Source organism: Pelodiscus sinensis, unplaced genomic scaffold, assembly GCF_049634645.1.
Source record: "Pelodiscus sinensis isolate JC-2024 unplaced genomic scaffold, ASM4963464v1 ctg47, whole genome shotgun sequence".
NCBI classification, from domain to species: domain Eukaryota; kingdom Metazoa; phylum Chordata; order Testudines; family Trionychidae; genus Pelodiscus; species Pelodiscus sinensis.
In genome coordinates, this window is record NW_027465886.1 from 1,004,009 (window position 1) to 1,026,895 (window position 22,887).

The 22,887-nt window shown below is 51.8% G+C and overlaps 1 long non-coding RNA gene across 3 annotated transcripts; it reads right to left on the reverse strand.

The window, feature by feature from the left end:
- Positions 1–5,333: 5,333 nt before the first annotated feature.
- Positions 5,334–21,543, reverse strand: LOC142824249 (uncharacterized). Of its 3 annotated transcripts, none has more exons than XR_012899178.1 (3): positions 20,367–21,543; positions 18,217–18,432; positions 5,334–8,134 (listed from the first exon to the last, which is right to left on the reverse strand). It is a non-coding gene; the product is annotated as an uncharacterized LOC142824249 (long non-coding RNA). The 3 variants fall into 3 exon arrangements; XR_012899180.1 differs by having other exon boundaries at positions 18,217–18,373; positions 20,336–21,543; XR_012899179.1 differs by having other exon boundaries at positions 20,336–21,543.
- Between the last annotated feature and the right edge of the window lie 1,344 nt (positions 21,544–22,887).

The following is a 22,887-nucleotide window of genomic DNA, read 5'->3' on the forward strand; positions in this document are numbered from 1 at the left end:
CTCTTCGCTTCTGCAGACTAAACAGACCCAACTCCCTCGGCCTCTCCACTCCGTCCACCTCCTTTTTGTAGTGGGGGGCCGAGAATTGCACACAATACTCCAGATGTGGCCTCACCAGAGCCGAATAAAGGGGAATAATGACATCTCTGGATCTGCTGGCAATGCTCCTCTTAATGCACCCTACTATGCCATTAGCCTTCTTGGCTACCAGAGCACACTGTCGTCTCCTATCCAGCTTCTCATCCCCTGTAGCCCCCAGGTCCTTTCTGCAGAACTACTACTTAAGCTGGTTGGTCCCCAGCCTGGAACTCGTCTGGAAGAGCTTATTTTGTTTCCCGAAGAAAAAGCTGAAATACTGGACCGTCCAGTTCAAAGCCGGTCACCTGGTGTGACGGCACGTTGGGGGTTCCCCGTCTCCTGCACCCCGAAATGGCACAAACAGACTTCACCAGCCGGTGGAATAGAGGAAGTTTATTGCCTCTCCAGGATACAGCACAGCACAGATGTAGTCTGGTCACAGAGCTGGGCTAGGATGCCTCAGGCCCCCTTGAGATGGGGGAGACTGGGCCCCTAAACTCCAGCCCCTTCTCCTAGGCTCTCCTCCATGCTCTCCCACAGTAACTAACTAAATTCCCTTGCAGCCCTGCCCCCCAGTCAGGGCAGCATTCCACCTTCCTTTGTTCCTCTCCATGGGGGGTGTCTGGCCACTGGTTCAACAAGTTTGGCATTACCTCTGCCTAGCGAGGTTTTCCCTGCTGGGTCTTGCTCCAGACAGCAGGGGTCACCACAGCCCAGCAAGTACCCCCACTACGTCACAGTTCTCCCCCCTCCGAGAGCGAACTGAGCAGGGTCACTCCGCTCGTGACCTAGGGAAGTTCGGGTCCTCTGCGTGGGAACCCGCCCCGGGGACATGGGTGCTCCCCTTGACTCAGGCCGGCCGTGGCAAGGCCCCACATGAGCTGGCTTCCCTCTGTCCACTCACCGCCCCGCTCCAGGGCGACTGGCGCAGGCCTGTCCTCGGGGGTCACACCCACCCTTCCGCTGGCCTTGATCTCTGGCCAGGGTCTCTCGGGCCGGGGCCATGAGCCCAGTGAGCCTTCTCTGGACAACCAGGGCGGCTTCCACCCCCGAAGCTCCATCCAGGGAGGTCTTCCCCTCCCATAACTCTCTCTCAGCAAGCCCAGAGGGTCTATCTGGGGTAGAGACCCCCAAGCCGCTTTCCTCCTGTCTTGGGCCTTCCCGCCCCTCTGGCAGGAGTCACAGGACCGGCAGTACCGCTGCACGGCTGTAAAGATTCCCGGCCAATAGAAGTGCTGGAGCAGCGTCAGCCGGGTGCTCCGGATCCCCCGGTGGCCCCCAACGGGGACATCGTGGGCCAAATACAGCAGCTTGAGGCGATACTTTCGGGGGACGACCAGCTGCCGCTGGACCCCCCATGCCCTCGCCTTCCTGGGGGGGAGCCACTCACGGAACAGGAGCCCACGCTCCCGCAGGAATCTCTCCTGGCCACCCTTCCCCCGGGGCTGAGCTGCATGGAGGCCAGCCTGGTCCCTCAGCCTCTGCAAGGAGGGGTCTGCCTGCACCTCAGCCTGGAATTCAGCTGCTGAGGCAGGGATCGGGACCTGTCCCCCACCTCTGCCTAGGTCCGGAGTCCCAGCCTGGCTGGACCCCGTGTCCACTGGGATGGGACCCTGAGGACGCTGCCAGGAGTCCTTCCCTGGACCCACGTTGTCAGCCCCCCGCTGGCTCTGGCTCCGGGTAGTGACTAGAGCCCGCTGGGATTCATGGGGCCACTCCTCTAGGTCATTCCCCATCAGCACCTCGGTGGGCAAGTGCGGGTGCACCCCCACTTCCTTGAGGCCCTCCTTGGCCCCCCATTTCAGATGCACCCTGGCTACAGGCACCTTAAACGGGGACCCGTCTATGCCCTTCAGGATCAGCTGCGCGTGGGGTAGTATCCGCTCCGGGGCCACTATGTCGGATCGGGCCAGAGTCACCTCCGCCCCCGTGTCCCAGAAGCCCGTCACCTTCCTACCATCCACCTCCAGGGGTATGAGGCACTCGCTCCGCAGGGGCCGTCCTGCCCCCACCCGGTACACGGAGAAATCCGCCTCCTGAGAATCAGACCTCCCAGGGGAGGTGCACTGAGCATCCTTCCCCTCCCTCTGAGCTGAGGTTTGCCTGCCAGCCTCTGCCTCTGGGGCAGCCTGCCCTTCCTCCCGCCCCAGCCAGTTAACCCTGGAAAGTCCCCGGTGCTGGGACCTGGTGCACTGAGCCCTCTTGTGGCCTTTTTGCCCACAGCGATGGCAAGTTAGGCTTTGGGCTGTCTCTGTCCAGGCCCTGGCTGGTTCTCTGGGGCGCAGACGACCTGTTCCTTGGTCTCGCCCCGTAGTTGACTCCCTCCGTCGCTCAGCCGAGATCCGGTCTCTGCGCGGTTCCCTCTCTCTCCGGGACTCCCGTTCACACCCGGACCGGCTCTCCGTGAACTCATCCGCCAGTCTCCCGGCCTCCTGGGGGTTCTCTGGTCTCCGGTCCTTGAGCCACAGCCTCAGTTTGGGTGGGCACGCTTCATAGAACTGCTCCATCATGACCAGCTTGAGCAGCTCCTCTGCGGTCTGGGCTCCGAGTCCAGACACCCACTTACGGCAGTATTGCGCCAGGCGGGAGGCCAGGTCCACATAGGTCTCCCGTGGCCCTTTCTGTACCCCCCGGAACTTCTTCCTGTACATCTCGGGGGTCAGCCCGAACTTGTGCAGCAGGGCCTCCTTGACTCGGTTGTAATCCCCTGGCTGTAGGTCCTCCAGCTGACTGAGCACTCCGGCCGCCTCCTGGTTCAGTGCGGGGATGAGCTCCTGCAGCCAGTCAGCTGGGGGGACCCGTTGCAGTCCACAGGCCCTCTCAAAGGCACTGAGGAACCCGTCGATGTCACCCATGTCCTTCAGTTGGGCCACCACGAGCCTCTCCAAGCGTCTGGCAGTCCTGGGACCCTGGGGCCCATCCGCACTTGACGCAGCCGGTGCCCCGCCGGTTCTCCGCTCTGCCATGGGCAGCTCATGCTGTCGCTGCCTCTCTCGATCTTGGCGCTCCTTCTCTCGATCTTGGCGCTCCCTCTCTCGGTCCTGGCGGTCCTTCTCTCGGTCCTCTACTTCCAATTCCCTGATCCGCAGCTGGATCTCCAGCCGCCGCAGCTCCGCTGGGCTGGCCCCTGCCCTAGATGGGCTACGGCTTGCAGGCCTCCCGGGAGACGCTGTCTCATCTCTCCGGTGGGTTCCAGCACTCCTCCCCCTCTCTGAGCCTGACACACTCTCGGGGGGGTCTGGCTGCTTCTCCTGGGGACAAGATCCTGGCCCCGTGGCTGGTCATTCTCTTCCAGCTGGGTAATCAGCTGGGCTTTGGTTGCTTTCCGCACAGGCAAGCCCCTCTCTCTGCACAGACCCACCAGCTCTGCCTTCAAGAGTCGGGCGTAGGCCATCTGCCCGCTGGGCCCCTCGGTGCAGACTCACCAGTCTAGTGCTGCAGCGCCCCACGACTCCCAGGAACCGCTTCGCTCTGTCTCCAGCACGCCTGGCCCCAGGGCTCTTGCTTCTACTGCGCCTTGTCGCTTGCCGCTGGAAGCTCCATCCACGGGGTGCAGTGCATCCCACTTCTGACACCAGTGTGACGGCGCGTTGGGGGTTCCCCGTCTCCTGCACCCCGAAATGGCACAAACAGACTTCACCAGCCGGTGGAATAGAGGAAGTTTATTGCCTCTCCAGGATACAGCACAGCACAGATGTAGTCTGGTCCCAGAGCTGGGCTAGGATGCCTCAGGCCCCCTTGAGATGGGGGAGACTGGGCCCCTAAACTCCAGCCCCTTCTCCTAGGCTCTCCTCCATGCTCTCCCACAGTAACTAACTAAATTCCCTTGCAGCCCTGCCCCCCAGTCAGGGCAGCATTCCACCTTCCTTTGTTCCTCTCCATGGGGGGTGTCTGGCCACTGGTTCAACAAGTTTGGCATTACCTCTGCCTAGCGAGGTTTTCCCTGCTGGGTCTTGCTCCAGACAGCAGGGGTCACCACAGCCCAGCAAGTACCCCCACTACGTCACACCTGGCAACCATAAGCAGAACGGTGCCTTGTCGGAGCGGTTCCAGCCTCCATAGCCGCTCGGTTACGGTCTCTGGTGTCCCTCCTCAGATCCCCCCGTACCACAGGAGCTGGGGGGTTACACTGGCTGCACCGCCGCAGGAAACCTCCGACCCCAGTCGCTGTCCCAGCCAGGCACGCCGAGTCTGAACCCGTCCCGCCTGGCCCCGTGTCTCCCTCTGCCTGTCACTCGCAGACCCGGTGCCAGCTGAGCGCTCGCCGGAGCCAATCGACTCCGAGCCCTGTTCCCGGGGGACGCGATTGGGGCACGTACCTGGGCACCTTCCGGTCACGGTTCCCAGTCGGTTGCTGTCAGGCCGTGGATCGAGCAAACATCACTTCCGGTCCCTGGGACGGGGCGCGGGCGTCCACCCTGCGAGGGATGCGAGACGCACAGCTCCTGCCTCGTGCCACAACGCGCCACGGGAGTTCCAATCCCCCAGCCTACATCAGTGCATCATGGGAGACCGAGTGGGGTTCCCATGTGTGAACTGTCAAAACAAGAGACCCCCTGAGAGGGCGCGTGTCCGTCTCAGTGTCTGCCAGCTCCCGCTGTAGTCACGGGTGGGGCCCTGAGCCCGAGTCCCTGTCCCGCCTGCCTCTTCCCTCTGGCCCTCTCAGACTGTCTGGGCCATTGCAGGCTCCGGCTGGGGAGGGCAGGGGTGTTGCTCTCCAGGAGTGGGACCCCAGTATCCGCCTGGCACTGCTGCCATGGCTCCGTCTGACTGTCACGCCCCCTCTCTGCACACTCCTCAGGCACAGGCAGCAGCATGGGCAGGCAGGCAGGCAGCTCTGCGAAGCCAGCACCAGCTCCTGCCTCCCCCTCTTGCCTCTAGAAGAGGCAGCAAGGGGATTGACAGGTGGGTCCATGAAGCCACCACACACAGTGCTCATGCACATCAGTTCCCGCCTTCCTCCTCCCACCATACTGCTTCCTCTGTATCAGAGGCAGCAGCACAGAGGTGGGGGAATAGGCCGATCCAATGCTTGTGGGGCGCTGATCAACTGTACAACCGCGCCCTCTTGTGACAAGCTGACTTCAAAGCTGGCTTCCCACAGGTATCAGCTCACGCCTCCTCCCTCCTTGCTGCCTCTGACAGAGACAGCAGGTGAGAGGGGAGAATGCGTGTAATCCACAGGATTGACCAATAAGTTGAGGCTTATTGGTTAATCGTGTAGTCCTCTGTACATTGACATTCCTAGAGAAAGCCACTAAATCTGGTGTGGTGAGCTTAGCCCCTAACCAGCCAGCAGCGAGCAATACCTCTGAGCTGATAAGTGCTGGGAACAGAACAGCTAAAAAGTCAGTGATAACATCTAACTCTAAAATGGTGAGCAATAAATTAAAACAGAAGCTCTTAAATATGAATAAACTGCAACACCCGTGCAAAAGAATATGAACAGAAGACTAGGCATTTAGATTTCTTTCAAAATTAAAAGGTTTGTGTATTACTAGGGTAAAACATACATAAAAATGCGATGTTAAACTCATGTAAGCGATTGCTGGAACATGGATTACAGCAGGGGTTCTCAAAATTCGTGATACCACTACCCCCTAAAATGCTAAACGAATTTGTGTGGCCACCCACCCTCACTGCCCTGGGTCGCTTCCTCCCCCCCTTCTCACCAGACTCCTTGCCCTCCTGGGGTTCCTTCATGGCATGTGCAGTCCTTAACGCCCTCCCCCCTGCAGGCTCCTTTCCCCCATCTCTTTCTCCTCTGTGCCTCTTTTCTGCTCCGCATCCCACTCTCCAGCTGCCTTGCTCCTGGAGTCCCATGGCCCCGGCCACGCTGTGCGGCTTGCTGGCAGCGGCCTTCCGCCGCCCTGCCGCTCTTCATAGCCCGGGGAAGAGGGATCGCAAGTGAAAAAGCCAATCCAGCTGCAACCCCCCCCCCCCCAAGTTGCTCACAACCCCCCAAATAGGATAGTCAGGGCTCCCTGAAACAACCAGTTTCCTATGCCAGAGAAATTGGACAAGTTATTTAGCCATTTCCACAGGGAACTTGGCTCTTCGTGGGGATGGTACGCAATCTGTTCCAAGTGGCTAGCGCGATCTATTACATCATTGGTGTTGTCAGGTATATATACACAACGTTCTTTGCCAATGAGAGCTCAGGTCCCTCCTTTTGCTGCCAGAACTATACCCAATGCCTGACGGTTTTGGAGGGCCAGCTGTCAGATCGCTCCTGTTTCTTTGGCCAGGGCCCTTAAACTTTCTCTAGTTTCATTTGCCATGATTTCAACTACTGCTTGTAACCTCACAAGCCTTTTTGCATGATGTATTACTCCCCCAAATGGGATAAAGGAACCACCAATAGTCTCTTCCCAAGTTAAGAGGCTTATGTGATTCACATACCATTGGGCATCTGACAAGTCCCTTCTTTTTCGCCTAAAATGACGGAGGCGTTCAAGTGGGAAGGAATTGTGGGAAGAGTTAGGCCGGATAACAGATACCCGACCAGTTAACTGGTAACGCAGTATAGGCTTTTGTCCCGCAGACCCACTGAGGCCCTATCAAAGCTGGGAAGGGTCGGTTGCACCCCTTTGCCATATAGGTGTCTACAAAGGAGGAGTAATATCCCCCGAAGGGCACACGGTGATTCTCCTTACGGGGAGTGGTGTTATTTGCATGGCATTGAAAGATTGTACTGTTCTCACTAGGGTGGCTGTAGGGGGAGCATGAGAGTGATTTCATTCTCCAATCTTAGACAACTGCTCCTCCCCAGATTCAGCCCCGTCCCATTCCACACCCAACACCAGTGACCTTTTCCCTCCTCCACACTTATCCATTTAGATACATTGATTCCCACTACTTCCCAAGTGTCGTTACTGTTCCATGTCTTGTTAAACGGATGAGGTCCTCCGGTGAGGCCTGGGGAATTAAGTGGGATTGCCAAGACAGGAACCAGCTTGTGAGTGGGCTGGGATGTGGCTGCAGACCCAGCAATTAGAGATATTAAGGGTCTGAGCGATCCATACTTGCTGGTGGATAAAAGAATTGTCATTGTCATTGTGGATTCCCCAGACCTTAAGACACCAGTGGCCAAGGAACAGGCCCCACCAGAGGCACATGTTGGAGGCAAGACCCTTTTGGTTCTGGCAACCTCAGCTGAGGGAACCGCAGTCACGGTTTTATGTCCACCGGGCAGCAGGCGCTAGGCTCACTACTGCTTCTTCTTGGGCCTTCCTTTTGGTCCTCGTCTGCTTCAGGCAACCCTTACGCGAACGTAGGTTGTAAGGTATCGCAGGCTGTTCCTCTACGTCTTCTTCTGGAGTCAAAATTGACTCTGCGTGGTCCTAAGGCGATGATTGGTCCGCAGGGGGTGGTGCCTTCTTACTCTGCGAAGCCTGTATCCATGCTGCGATGCCGGATAGCTTAACAGCCGTCTGGGTAGAGAGCAGCACCTGATGCGGGCCCTTCCACCGGGGTTCCAAGGCGTGTTTGATGGTGGTGTCGTACGTAGACCCAATCATCTGTCTCGAGAGCGTGGCAGGCATCAGAGGCGGGTTCCGTCGGAGGCATCAGAGGTGGGAACCTGTGAATGGAAGTGACTTACAGCTTCCATTAGTCCCTTGCAGTACTGAAGGAGTATACTGTGAGTCAAGTTCAAAGTCTGAGACTGGAGTAATGGTAGCCATTGTTCTCAATTTCAAAAGGACTTAATTTATGTCTTTGGGATGGGGTGGATTGAATTTCCATAAAGGCCAATGGTAAGGCTGCTGGCCAGCTTAACCCTGTAGAGTCACAACATTTTTTGCAAGCTTATTTTTTTTAATCACACCATTTCATTTTTCAACTGCACCTGCGCTCTCTGGGTGGTAGGGACAGTGCAGCAGGTGTGTGACATGTAACACACGAGCCAGGTGCTGAACAAGTTGTTCAGTAAAATGTGTACCCCGGTCACTGGACAGAGTGGCAGGAATTCCTTTGGCAGGCATAATATGATTTAACAAACATTTGGCAACAGACAGTGAATCAGCTTTGCGACAAGGAAAGGCTTCAATCCATCCTGAAAATAAGCATACCATAACCAAAATAAATTCATATCGTTGACACTTAGGCATTTGTACAAAATCAAGCTGCCAATGCAAGAACGGTGCTTGGGGCAGGCCCCAGAACCCGTGAGCTACCTTTACAGGTTTGCCAACATTGTAGCTTTGGCAAGTGGCATAGGCGGTAAAGTGGCGGGCTGCAAAACAGCTGAAATGTGGGGCTCACCATCCTGCCTTAGTTACAGCAGAGACCATCCCCTCCTTTCCGACATGCGAAACATCGTGAAGGGGGGTTGAGGAAAAGGGGGCCACAAAGGTACCAGTAGGCGAGCACCGACGGGAATCGGGGTATAGAGAGCAACCCTGGGTGACCCAGGAGTCTTTTTCTGCTTCTGGGACAGAGTCTTGAAGCAGGATGAGGTCAGAAAGGTGGTACAGAAACAGAAAGGGAACCGAGAAACGCACCTGGGGAAGGTTCTAGGGCAGTATTACGCCTAGCAACATCAGTATCTGCTGTGGAGTGGCCAGGGCACTTAACAGCTAATGCAGATGGGAGTAAAACTGCATACAGGAGAGCAGCAATGTAGGGGCCATTCTTGATAGGGGCACCAGCAGAGGTAAGGAAACCTCGAGCTTGCCAGAGGGTGCCAAAGTCACGTACAACCTGTAGAAGCTATGTTTAGCTAGAAGCCATTTTGTGTATTAGAAACCATTTTAGCTTTTTTTTTTTTAAGCACGTAAACCAGAGTGAATTTTTTTACCCCGTGAGAAGAGGCCTACAGGATGGGGCCTATTGGTATGTGTTAATTGGGCTGGTTGGGACAGGAGATGTACTCCCTCGTACCTGTCCGCCATCTTGTTGATAAGGCTTTGTTTTTCCAAATTTAATTAAGAATTTCTGTAATTGGATGCCCTGACGTCAGACTGTTTGGCTAAGGGTATAAAAATACTAGGATTAATTGTATTAGCAGCTTTACTGGGCGGGCCCGGCTTTGCTGGGACCACGTTTGGCTCACTTTGCTTTACTAATTAATAAAGCAATCAGTTGTTAGCCGCCTAAACAGAGAGGAGCGTGTTTTTGCTTCGACAGGAATCTCGGTGGAACCTCCAAATTAACGCGCCACTTGCCTGTATGGATGGACCGGCACTCCACTTCCAAACCTCTCAGAGCGCTCAATAAAAGGTAAAGGGAATACCTGTTACGAAATCTCCTGGTGAGGGCTTGGGATTTGGAGTGACGGCCGGCCATCGGGGTAAGGGGAGCTACGAAATTCAAATTTTGTGAAGCGGCTAACATTTTTGTCTGTCTGTGTCTGTCTTTGTCTATTAGGCCTGTCTTATGCATCACAGTTCCAAAAGGGCACACCGGTGTCTCTAGTAAGGCAGCCATGCGCTGGATCCTCTGTGTTCGGATGCTAAAAGCTGGTGTGGTGCCAGTACTCTCTCTCGGCACACGGAAGCTTTGCTGTCTCTCTCTGTTATTTGTGGGCGTAGTACTGACCTCTGAGGCTAACCCCAGGCCATAGTACCCCATTCCGCCAGGCTGTCTCCAGGCGCCAGGACGTGGTGTTCTGCCGGGCTGGGGCAGGTGCCGGAAACCCCTGCGAGCCAGGTGCACTTTAAGTCCAGTGCCTCGCAACCAAAAGGGGGAGGGGGACCAGTGCGAGCAGGTAAATTCTTAATTCGGTGACTCGCAGAGCGAGCAGGCAGATTCTGATTCAGTGACTCGCAGAGCGAGCAGGCGGATTCTGATTCGGTAACTTTCAAAAGAAGGTGTAAGCAGGCGGACTTTTAGTTCGGTGCCTTACAAAATTAAGCGCGCGCAGAAAATGGGGGTAGGTCAGTCTACAGGAATTCCAGTGCCTTGATAATAAAAGCCTTCTGGTATAGGATCCTAATAAAGCCTGATATTATGTGCCGGATGTCTTAGGGCAGCGCCACTTAATAGAAACACCCATAAGAATTGAACAATACAAAAAAATGCATCTAAATGTGGAAACTGTAGGAAAAATGTAAAAAAAGGAAACAAAAATTGTAAAAAATAAAGAAAAAGTGTGTAAAAAATAAGTATAAATGTAATAAGTGAAAAATAAATGCCTCTGCATAGGTCTAAGACTTAAGCTAATCCCAGCTGCACCAGGGCTCTCCCACAAGGGAGCTCTGAACGCAAGGGGGGGAGGTCAGCAGAGCCTCAAGACTCAACGGATATGTGAGAGCATAAGAACGGCCGTACTGGGTCAGACCAAAGGTCCATCTAGCCCAGTATCCTGTCTACCAACAGTGGCCAGCACCAGGTGCCCCAGAGAGGGTGGACCGAAGACAATGATCAAGCGATATGTCTCCTGCCATCCCTCTCCAGCCTCTGACAAACAGAGGCCAAGGACACCATTTTATCCCCTGGCTAATAGCCTTTTATGGACCTAACCTCCATGAAATTATCTAGCTTCTCTTTAAACTCTATTATTGTCCTAGCCTTCACAGCCTCCTCTGGCAAGGAGTTCCACAGGTTGACTACACGCTGTGTGAAGAAGAACTTTCTTTTATTACTTTTAAACCTGCTACCCATTAATTTCATTTGGTGTCCTCTAGTTCTTCTAATTAAGAAATAATTTTTCTTTATCAGCCCTCTCCACACCACTCATGATTTTATAGACCTCTATCATATCCCTCCCCAGTCTCCTCTTTTCTAAACTGAAAAGTCCCAGTCGCTTTAACCTCTCCTCATATGGGACCCGTTCCAAACCCCTAATCATTTTAGTTGCCCTTTTCTGAACCCTTTCCAAGGCCAAAATATCTTTTTTGAGGTGAGGAGACCACATCTGTACACAGTATTCAAGATGTGGGCGTACCATAGTTTTATACAGGGGCAGTAAGATATTCTGGGTCTTATTTTCTATCCCTTTCTTAATAATTCCCGGCATCCTATTTGCCTTTTTGACCGCCGCTGCACACTGCCTGGAAGATTGCAGAGAACTGTCCACGATAACTCCAAGATCCCTTTCCTGATTTGTCGTAGCCAAATTAGCCCCCATCATACTGTACGTATAATTGGAGTTATTTTTCCCGATGTGCATTACTTTACATTTATCCACATTAAATTTCATTTGCCAACTCCCCTTATTTCATAAGCTGCTAAGGTCTAACACTCTAGACCCGGCAGACTCTCTCTTTGGAGTGTGTAAAGTTAGTTTAAGTGGGGGTTAGTCTAAACACCCCCCACTCTGCCAAAAGGCTCCCCTGTGTACTACATGTACGTGCATAATGGTCCAAGGACCTGTAAGCATTTAACAAATTGAAAAAGAGGAAAAATTCAAGCCCTGAGGAATAAAAGTAAAGCTCAGAAAAGCAAAAAATCCTCCCTGCAGTAAAATAGGTAACTTAAAAGTTGCTGCAGCACCTCTGTGACAAAATAATGCACAAAAAGTTAAAAAAAAAAAATTCTCAGTTAGCACACCCATATCAACCAAGCTTGGGGGGAAAATCTGGCACAACATCGCCCCTCTATTCCTCTTTACAACGCATACACAGGTTAAAAAAAAATCATAAAAAATAACTAAAAGAAATTAGCTCTTCCCTTTAAAAACACGGGCTCCTGTAAACAAACTTGCCCAATCCAAAGCAAAACACAAAGTTTAAAATAAGTTTAACAGTTTAAAAAAAGTGTTTCTCCAAATCCTAAGGGGGAGGGGAAAAAAAAACCTGCTTTAAAAAATAACTCCTTGTTTCTTGCAGCCTCTTTTAATCACCTTAGCAATAAAACAGTCAAGTAAAACATTTGGCTACAAACACTTTGTTAAATCTATTGAAAAAAATAAAAAATTCTACTAAACCTTAATTGGTTAACCGCATAAAAAAATAAAATCTATACATTGTAAATTTGTAAAACCTGCACCCTAAGGGTTAAATGTGTCTTCCAAGAAACCTAATTATTGTTTAAAAAATCCAAGCCCAAAAACTTCACAGTGTTTCTGTTCAAGGCTAAGCTAATAGCACTTTTGGCTTGCTTTCAAATCCAAGGTCGTGTGTGTCTGCAAACTGCCTGTCTGTTCTGGAAGGGGGGGAGCACTGTCCCCTATAAGTAAGTCTGTAACATTGCATGTAATTCTTTTCAGAAAAAAAAACTTTTTTTGCTTGCTGGAATAGTAACTAGCAACCACCTTGTTCTAAAAAAGTTTCTGTGGCAGTAAAAACAAATAAAATAAAATAAAATAAAATAAAATAAAAAGCCTGGTCTGCAGTACAAGAGGGAAACTAAGGCATGCCACCTTTAACTTAATAATTAAACAATAAAGTAAGTTACTCAAATGCTCTAAAGCTAGTGTTCAAAATAAAAGCATACCATTGGGTAACAGCAGGCTGATCAAAAAGTAGCAAAAAGCTGTAAAAAAAAAAGTGTTCTAAAATATAATGCACCACCCCAACATGGGTAAAAAATGTTTTCTTTGTCTTTCAAATCATCAAGAAGCGCTAATATCATCTAAAAATTAACTAAAAAAACCCCACGGTTCTGTGTCATAACATAATAAGTTTGTGTTCTGGGTTCTGTCCAAATTTGTCTTGTGTGTGTCTTAATTGTAATATATGTATTTCTAACATTGTTGTGTGTACAATATTGTTGTTTTAATAAAAAAATAATTTAAGTCCCTTAAATAATCTTAACTTCGTGCTTTACACAGATGGCTTTTTTGCTTTTATAATTTTAGTAAAGTTTTAGTAGCAGGCTATGCAGTTTGTATTGTCTAAAATGTAGTAAAATCTGCTCCTCTACCTGCTGTTTTTCCCTTCTCTCCTACCATCGCCAGCTCCTTTGCCGTCTCTGTCAGAACTGGCCCTCCTGCAACACCAAGCCCCAGAATCGGAAAAGCAAAAGTAAAAACCGGCAGGGTGCACATTGCACCCAAACCACTTGTGGTACAGCTCTAATGGCCACATTGTTGGCCCAGTGGTCTTGCTAACTCACCTTGCCCCCGTGCTCCATAAACTTTCGCACGTTGGCAAAGGGGGTAGCAATCCTTAAAACAAAATTGGTTTGCTCCCAAATTCTCCCAAGCAGCCAAAGATTACTGTCTGGCTTGCCCTGTCTGCCAAGCCCACAACGTGGGTAAACCTGTAAAAACAGTTCCGGCAACCAGACCTCCGCCTTTGGGACCATTTCTGAATTTACAAATGGACTTTATTCAATTGCTTAAATGTCAATCTTTTTAATAATGTGCTGGTTATTGTTTGCTTGGTTTTGAGAGGAGTAGAAGCTTATTCCTGCAGGAAAGCTGATGCCATCACAGTGGCAAAGAAACTTCTAAATCATTACATCCCATCATGGGAAATACACCTTGTGATCTCCAGTGATAAAGGTACCCACTTTACTGGGCAAATTGTTCAAAAAAACTGGGAAAGTACTACTCTACCAGACAAGCACTGCACTGTGCACGACACCTGGAGAGCGCAGAAGCAGTAAAAAGATGAAACAGGATTTTAAAGAACGAACTTGCTAAAATATGTAAGAACTCTGGCTTAATATAGACAGTAGCACTCCAGATTGCCCCAATGAGCATGAGAGCCACTCCTAATCAGAAAACTGGACTCAGGCCACATAAAATTGCACGTGGCCGACCTATAAGACTGTTAAGCAGCCCAGAAATTAACCTGGCTGATGCCACACTTGTTAAAGGCAAGAATTGTCAGGAACTTATGAGGTGTGTACAGTCTTATCATTCACAGGTTAAGAACGCCTTCCAGGAGGCCCCGACTGAGCCGTGCCATAAACTACAACCAGGAGACTGGGTTTGCGTGAAAGTTCACAAGCGAAAGACTGCCCTGGAACCCAGGTGAAAGGGGCCCTACCAAGTTCTTCTGACCACTCATACTGCTGTAAAGTGCAAGGAATTGCCCGCCTGGATTCACACCTCCCACTGCAAACCAGTTCCAGCCCCTACAAAGGTTGGCCCCAACAAGGAGCACCGCAGACCTGGTACCAGAGACCCAGGTCCAGAAGCAGATGGGAATCACCACAGACCTGGTACCAAAAACCCAGGTCCAAAAGGAGACAAGGATCAGCGCAGCCTTGGTACCGGCAATCCAGGCCCAAAAGCAAACGAGCCTTAAAAATCCAAGGCTAAGGTACCAGCTGCGGCCCAGAAGAACCTGCCAGCGATAGGAGAAGCAAACTACGAAGTCCTAAAAAACAGCCAGCATAAGGCTGAACAAACAATTCATGTTAAGCTTATGCTTAATCTTGGTTTTAATACCTAGCAGTAATAACCTGTATAGTTTAAATGTGTTTATGCTTTTAATAAACCAAGTTTCCCAAGAATTTAATTCCACAGGTTGCTGGATATGTGCTCACAGTCCTGTACATTCAGAAGGAGGCATCCCAATAATTCCAGTCCCACTAAACAACACTCAAATAAATGGCACACTGTTTAGTAAACTAAGCCAAATAATACTTGGCAGGATAAAGGCTTTACTAACCCAGGGTATATCCGCCTAGCCTTGACCCCAATTGTTAAGTACTGCTGGACATGTAATGGTTCAGAAGCCAGGGTAAAAAAAAGCCAAAACCAAATGGCCCTAAACTATGTCCTAGCTAGTAAGGGCGGGGTTTGTGCCTTAGTAAGAAAAAAATGCTGTGGGTATATTTCTGACACCAGTAAACAAGTAAGAAAAAAGGTCTCAAAATTTTTAAAAAAACTGTGAAACTGTGAAACGCCTAAGGGGGAAGACTGAACCCTCTGGGATTGGTTGGGAGGCTGGTTTGAACATGTGGGAACTTGGATTTTGCAAGGTATAGTTTTAGTATTAGCTATATTCTTTTGTGCCTATTTTTGTTTCTTGCTAATCAATTGCTTTATTTCTTGTATTCTAAAAAACACAAAACAGACCCTTACCAAAGGGAATGTGAAACACGTGATGTTAAAATAGAATAAGCAGAGAAAGGAACAAGAAATTTACATAAATACTTTAATGGAAAATGAAGGTATAAAATGGTTTCAAGGTTAGCCTTTAAAAGGCTAAAAGGGGGGAGTTGTAGAAGCTATTTTATGTTTAGCTAGAAGCCATCTTGTATATCAGAAACCATTTCAGCTTTTCTCTCAAGCACGTAAACCAGAGTGAACTTTCTGTCACCCCGTGAGAAGAGGCCTACAGAATGGGCTATTGGTAAGTGTTATTTGGGCTGGTTGGGACAGGAGATGTACTCCCTCGTACCTGTCCGCCATCTTGTTGATAAGGCTTTGTTTTTCCAAATTTAATTAAGGATTTCTATAATTGGATGCCCTGACATCAGACTGTTTGGCTAAGGGTATAAAAATACTAGGATTAATTGTATTAGCAGCTTTACTGGGCCCGGCTTTGCTGGGACCACGTTTGGCTCACTTTGCTTTACTAATCAATAAAGCAATCAGTTGTTAGCCGCCTAAACAGAGAGGAGTGTGTTTTTGCTTCGACAAACCCCAAAGGCATAACGAGAATCAGTATAAATGGTGGCGGAGTGCCCGTCAGCCAGAAAGCAAGCGCGGGTTAGGGCAACTAGTTCAGCGACTTGCGCTGTCACAGAAGGTAATGGCACAGCTTCTAGGGTTTCAGAGAGTGATACCGCAGCATATCCTGCAAGGAGACGACCTTGTCTATCCCGAAAGCAGGAACACAAGGTCGGAGTTAGAGAGAGGGACTTCAGAAAGGTCAGGGCGCGGACGGTGACAGCAGAGACAGCTGCAAGGCAGTCGTGGGGTACACCGTCATCAGACAGAGGAAGGAGAGTGGCAGGGTTCAACTGAGAACAGCGCTTTATGGTGATATGCGAAGCCGAAAGCAGGAAAAGTTCGTACCTAGTGAGGCGGGCGGAGGAAAGGTGAGCTGTATTACGTTGTAGCAGGAGAGTTTCTATAGAGCGGGGGACCATGAGAGAAAGAGGAGAGCAGAGGACAAGGGACTCAGCCATTTCGACTAGGCGTGCCGCAGCAGCCACAGCACGCAGGCAGGGGGGTAAACCCTGGGCAACAGGGTCCAAGGTGGCAGAGAAATAGGCCACTGGATGATTTTTGTCACCATGCTCCTGAGTAAGAGCCCCAAGTGCACAACCAGATTGCTCATGGCAGAAAAGAGTAAAAGGCTTACAGTAGTTAGGTAACCCTAAGGTGGGGGGGGGGCAGTGAGAAGCACTAAAGAGTCAGTTTCTGAGGCCGATAATGAAGGGGAACAGAGGAGTAGATCATTTACATATTGGACCAATGTGGACCCAGAGGGGAAGACCAGGTCAGTGAGGTCTCTGGCTAATGCTTGGGAAAAGAAAGACGGGCTTTCTGTATACCCCTAGGGAAGCATGGTCCATGTGTACTGCTGCCCCTTGTAAGAAAAGGCAAAAAGATACTGGGACTTAGGGTGAACCGGGACAGAAAAGAAAGCAGAACACAGATCAACAACAGTAAAAGGAGTTGCATCTGGTTGGATAGGAGCCAGAATAGTTGCTGGGTTAGGGACTACAGGAAAGGTGGGTACAACAATGCAGTTAATGGCTTGAAGATCCTGAACAAACAGCCATGATTTCTCATCAGGCTTTCAAACTGGGAGGATAGGGGCGTTACGGCACTGGAACACGGGACAATAATGTCTTGTTCCCGCAGGGTGAATATGACCGGAGCTGAAACCTCTAAATCCCAAAAACCCAGTCCCACGACCCCTTCTCCGACCTCATCCCCGTTCTTGGTACCCTCCCCGTTCCCGGTACTGTCTGCCCTGCCCTGCCCTGAATAATGCTGTATTTGCAGAGCCATTAACTTTTGTGAGGACTGCTCCTCTTTCCCTTTTAGAGTGCGGTGGCAATGCTCTGCCACTGCTTGCAATTTGTCCATGGTCTTGGCCTCCCATCCAACACTTATTGGCTTTAACATACTGCCAATAGCAGGTAGGAGGCCATTAACAAACGCATGCGCCAGGGCGCCCTGTCCATTTTCACCCGGTCGCTGTATACCAGAATGTTGCAGAAAAAAAGCCCATCGGTCAGTCGGGTGTGATAGTTCCCCGGGTTTTCTCTCTGTTGCTGTTTACAGCAATGTATGGCCGCCCAGTTGGTTTTTGGACTCCATACTTGGGGAATGGCCTCACGCAGGCACTTAGCTTGATTCTTACATTTGTTCCAGTAGGCAGCGTCAGAACCAGTGTCTTGTAAATTAGAAGGATGCTCAGTGGTGGGCCAATTTGCTATCAGGAGCCTTTTGTTTTTCTTGCTCGCTAGGGTTTTTAAGTAGCTTACACAGTTGCAGGAGGTCTGCTTCAGAGGATTCGTAGGCATTGCGCACTAGCAAAAATTCCTCTGCAAATTTGGTAGGGTTTTCCTGGGGCTTTGGAAAACCTTTTACAATTGAGTGGAGCTCCCTGTGGGTCCACGGTTTATAGCTCCAAGTGGGACCGGTCTGAGTCTTCTCGGAGAACGGGGTAAAGGGAAGCGCTTGGTCTGGTGGTGGGAGAGGAGGTTTCCAATAAAGCTTTTCACTTATAATTAGAATTTTTAAGGGAGGCGAGCTTCGATTCAGTCCATCTAAGATTTGCCTCAAAGCAATCTACCTCTCCTCTAGCCAATTCAGCTTTGGGAAGGCCAAGTTTGGCTTTTAAGACGTCCACTTGGTCTTTGTTCCAAGATCCTAACAGTGGCCACTGAGTTTTGGGATCCCCCAGAGTCAATCTAGATCATTTTTCTAGAAATGTACAGGGGTCTGGACCCTTTCTAAAATATATAAACTGAGCCGGGGTCGCTTTAGGGAACTATCCCTGCTTAGACGTCTGCTTACCCATACAGGAGGACTTCATACACCAATCACACAAGGAGGAAATTCGGGTTCGTCAGAGCGGTGCCCAGTGCAACACACAGAAGAAGCCCACAGGCTACTGCCTCAATCGCCCTTGCGTTCACTCCAAGGATTTTATCCAAGGTGCGGTGCGGCTGCGATTGTGCAGATTCCAGTCACACAGACCGCGGGGACAGGAGCCCCTTGGTCAGCCAGTCCCCGGACAGGGATGGCTCCCAGACTCTCTCACACCACAGGGAAGACGGATAGACACAGAGACAAGACAGTCCTCAGTCCGGACAAAACATAGAAATAATTACCTGATCAGAGTCCTGATGTTAGATCCCGGGATCCCTACCAGAACAGAGCGGGAACCAACAGGTTCGATGGAGTAGACTTTGCTGTGGTTGTGCACCTTTCCATTCTGGCAGAGAACCGCTCCGGCCAAATGCCCAGGTGCCGGCTACCACGGTCATCCTGAAAGACAGTCAGGGATCACACAGTTCCAGTGAAGACAGTTGCCATCTCGGTGGAACCTGCAAATTGTCGAAGTCAGAAAGAACTCACAGATTTGTCTGTTTATTAGCAAAGCTGCTCTGCTAAATGCACTCAGAAAATGTGAATGCCATTCAAGTTTCAAACCCCTTGATTTATACAGTCAAAAGAAAGTCAAAAGTATCGCTGTCCTGGTCAGGTGGTCGGTAATATATCCCTACTGCTAATTTCTTATTATTGGAGCATGGAATTACTATCCATAGCGATTCTACTGAACATATTTTTATTTCATTTGATTCTACATTATCTTTCACATACAGTGCCAGTCCGCCACCCACCCGGCCCGCTCTATCCTTTCTATATATTTTATATCCCGGTATGATTGTGTCCCACAGATTTTCCTCATTCCAGCAGGTTTCAGTGATGCCTATTATGTCAATCTCCTCATTTAATACGTAGTACTCTAGTTCACCCATCTTATTAGTCAGACTCCTAGCATTTGTGTACAAGCACTTTCAAAATTTGCCACTGCTTCTTTGTCTGCCCTTCCCTGATGCATTGGATTCCTTTGGATGCGGTTGTTTGTCTGCTCTGGCCCATGGTTTGCCCTCTCCCCTCCTCTCTTTCTGCCTACAGCTTAGAGAATCTCTATCTATGGATTCCCCTCTAAGAGAAGTCTCCCTCCGATTGACGTGCATCTCCGCACCAATCGGCTTTCCCCCATCTCTTAGTTTAAAAACTGCTCTACGGCCTTTTTAATGTTTAGTGCCAGCAGTCTGGTTCCACCCTGGTTTAGGTGGAGCCCATCCTTCCTCTATAGGCTCTCCCTCTCCCAAAAGTGTCCCCAGTCCCTAATAAATCTAAACCCTTCTTCCCTACACCATCGTCTCATCCACGCATTGAGACTCTGAAGCTCTGCCTGCCTACCTGGCCCTGCGCGTGGAACTGGAAGCATTTCCTAGCAGCCTAAATTTGGCCTCCAGGACATCTCTCCTACCCTTCCCTATGTCATTGGTAGGGGACCATGACCACGACCACCGGCTCCTCCCCAGCAGTACACATAAGTCTGCCTAGATGCCTCGAGACATCCGCAACCTTCGCACCTGGCAGGCAAGTGACCATACGGTTCTCCCGGTCATCACAAACCCAACTATCTATGTTTCTAACGATCGAATCACCCACTACTAACACCTGCCTCTTCCTAACTGGCATTCCCTCCCCCTCAGAGGTATCCTCAGTGCGAGAGGATACCGCAACATCCTCTGGGAGGAGGGTCCCAACTACGGGATGGTTTCCCTCTGCTCCCATTGAATGCTCTTTTCCCTTGAGACTTTCATCCTCCTTAAGAGCACTGGGGCTCTCAGACTGGAGGTGGGACAGTACTACAGTGTCCCGGAAAGTCTCATCAACATAGCTCTCTACCTCCCTTAGCTCCTCCAGTTCAGCCACCCTGGCCTCCAAAGCCCGAACTCGGTCTCTGAGGGTCAGGAGCTCCTTGCAACGGGTGCACACATGCCACCCGCCCACAGGGCAGGTAATCATACATGTTACACTCGACACAATAAACAGGATAGCCCCCACTCTGCTGCTGGGCTTCTGTCTCCATTTTTCTAATGAATAAGTTTAAGTATAAACTGGGATTCTTTTTACACCTTTGGAATATAGATTATTCTAAGAGTTATGTTTTAAAGAAGGTCAGAAGTCACTAGTGCCCTCTAAACTCCCTCTCCAAACTCTCCTGTTAGCTGTTCCTGGTCGCCGAGTATAGCTCTGGTAGTCCCTCCCCCTGACTGAGGCTCAGCCAATTAACAGAGTCGTCTAGATTTCAAACCTTTTAGCCTTCAAACAACAAAGCAAACAAACCAACCAACCAACCAAACACAAGCTCAGCACACTGCAAATAACTCCCCCACACACAAACACACACTCGAGACAGCCACTTACCACAAGGGTCCCGTTGTTCCTCCTCTTTTACCTGGAGAACTCCCTCTCCAAACTCTCCTGTTAGCTGTTCCTGGTCGCGCTCTCCCTGGTCGCCGAGTCACAGAGGCTGGTAGGTCGCAGACCTGGCGAGATAGGGGTGTGCGGGTTGGGAAGGAAGCCAACAGGGAGCTGAGAGGCCCCACGTACGGGGGATGGGAAGGAATAGGGCGGAGGTCGGGGTCAGCTGGGGGGGTGTTGCAGGGAGCAAAATGGGGGAATGGAGAAAGAGGCTAGGGGGGACATGTTGGTTTGGGCATTGTGGAGAGGAAGGATAAAAATATGGTTCACGCAAGGGAGGGCCCGCATGGGGAATAAGATTGGCTTGGGGGTGTTGTAATGCACTGGGAAAGTGAGGGAAGGGAGGTGCCGGATTGGCTGCAGCGCAGATAATGGCGGGAGGGGGGGGGCGGATTGAGCTGAGGTAGAAGGAGTGGGGGTGCTGTTGCACTGGGGGTGTGATGGATTGGGGGTGGGGTGAAAGGGGGTGTGGGTTGGGCTGAGGGTGTTGAATGCACTGGGGGCAGATAGGGCTAGGGATGCAGGTTGGACTGGGAAGCGGGGGAACGGGGGTGTACGTTGGACTAGGGGTGCTGAATGGACTGGAGAGTGAGAAGAATGGGGGTGCAGGTTGGGTTGAGGTGTTGAGTGCACAGAGGGTGGGGGAGGGGCTTGCAGGTTGGGTGGGGGGTGTTGAAAGCACTGGGGGGGTAACAGGGGCAGGTTGGGCAGGGGGGTGTTGAATGGAGCGTGGGATTCAGGTCGGGTGGAAGGTGGGGGAGGGGGTGAAGCTCGGGGGGGCTGTGCAGAGCAGGGGGGGGCTGAGGACAGCGGGGGCGGGGGCAGACAGGGGCGGGGCCTGAGTAGCGCAGCGGGGGCGGCCTATGATGCAGTTGGGGCCGGGGAGAGGCTGGAACGCGATGGGCGTGGCTATGATTGGGGCGGGGCGGACGGAGACACGAACCGGGAGGCCGCACTGTAGCAACTACAACTCCCAGGATGCATCGCTCACGCTGGCCTGTGATGTCACTTCCGCTGCGCCCGCCCAGGGAGCTGCGGATTGCGGCACTGAACGTTTCCCACAAGCCACCGCGGCTACTTTCCCTGCTCCCCCCGGACTCTCCCGCCTCAGAAAGCCCCCCCCCCAACCGCCCATTCGGCTTGTCCTGTGGCATCAGGACTTGCAAACCCCCCCCCCCACTCTACCCCCCAACCAAAACCCCCTGTAGTCTGCCCCCCAAATCTGCATTCCGCCCCCCAACCCCCTCTGCAGTCTGCCTCCCAACCCCCCCACTCTCCTCCCCCCCAGCCCCCTGCAGTCTGCCCCCACAACTCCCCCACTCTGCTCCCCCCACCAAACCGCCCTGCAGGCTGCTCCCCCCAAACCCCCTGCCGCCTGCTCCCCCCAAACCTCCATTCCGCCCCCTTAGCAGTCTGCCCCCCAACCTCCCCACTCTCCTCCCCCCCAGCCCCCTGCAGTCAGCCCCCACAACCCCCCCACTCTGCTACCCACAAACGCCCCGTAGTCTGTCCCCCAAACCCCCCACTCTGCTTCCCCCATGAAACCCCCCTGCAGCCTGCTCCCCCATCCCCTCCTGCAGTCTCCCCCAACCCCCCCTCTACTCCCCCCACCAACCCCCCCTGCAGCCTGCTCCCCCAAACCCCCAGTCTGCTCCTGCCGCCTGCTCGCCCCAACCCTCCCTCTCTGCTCCCCCACCCCCTGCAATCTGCTCCCTCCACCCCCCCACTCTACACCCCCCACAAAACCCCCCTGCAGTCTGCTCCCGCCTAACCCTCCCACTCTGCTCCCCCCACCAAAACCCCCTGCAGTCTGCTCCCCCCAACTCTGCTCTCCCCACCAAAACCCCCTGCAGTCTGCTCCCCCCACAACCCCACTCTGCACCCCCCACCCCACACCAAACTGCCCAGCTGGCTTGTGCGGGACAGGATGTTGCCTTACAAAGTGCAGCGGGGCAGCGTGAGGCCGGTTGGGGGGGGCTGCCTCGGCTGCGCCCTGTTTGAAAACAATGAGGCTGTGTCTACACCGGCGCGATGTCGCGCCAAAACGTCCGCTCTTGCACAGAAACTTGCTGCCTGTCTACACTGGCCGTGTACAACCAGGGCTTCTGAGCACGAACAAGGATGTTCCTGCTCAGGAAGAAGCCTCTTGCGCAAGAGCCCTTCCAGCACAGGCCAGTGCGGACAGGCACCAGGAATTTCTTGCGCAACAAAGGCCGATGGTTAAAATGTCCGGCAGAGCTTTCTTGCGCAAGAGAGCGTCCACACTGGCATGGATGCTCTTGCGCAAAAACACATGCCAGTGCAGACGCTCTCTTAGAATCCTAGAACCACAGAGTTGGAAGAGACCTCAGAAGGTCATCAAGTCCAGCCCCCTGCGCTAGGCAGGACCAATCCCAACTAAATCAACCCGGCCAGGGCTGTGTCAAGCCGAGACTTAAACACCTCTAGGGATGGAGACTCCACCTCCTCCCTAGGTAACCCATTCCAGTGCTTCC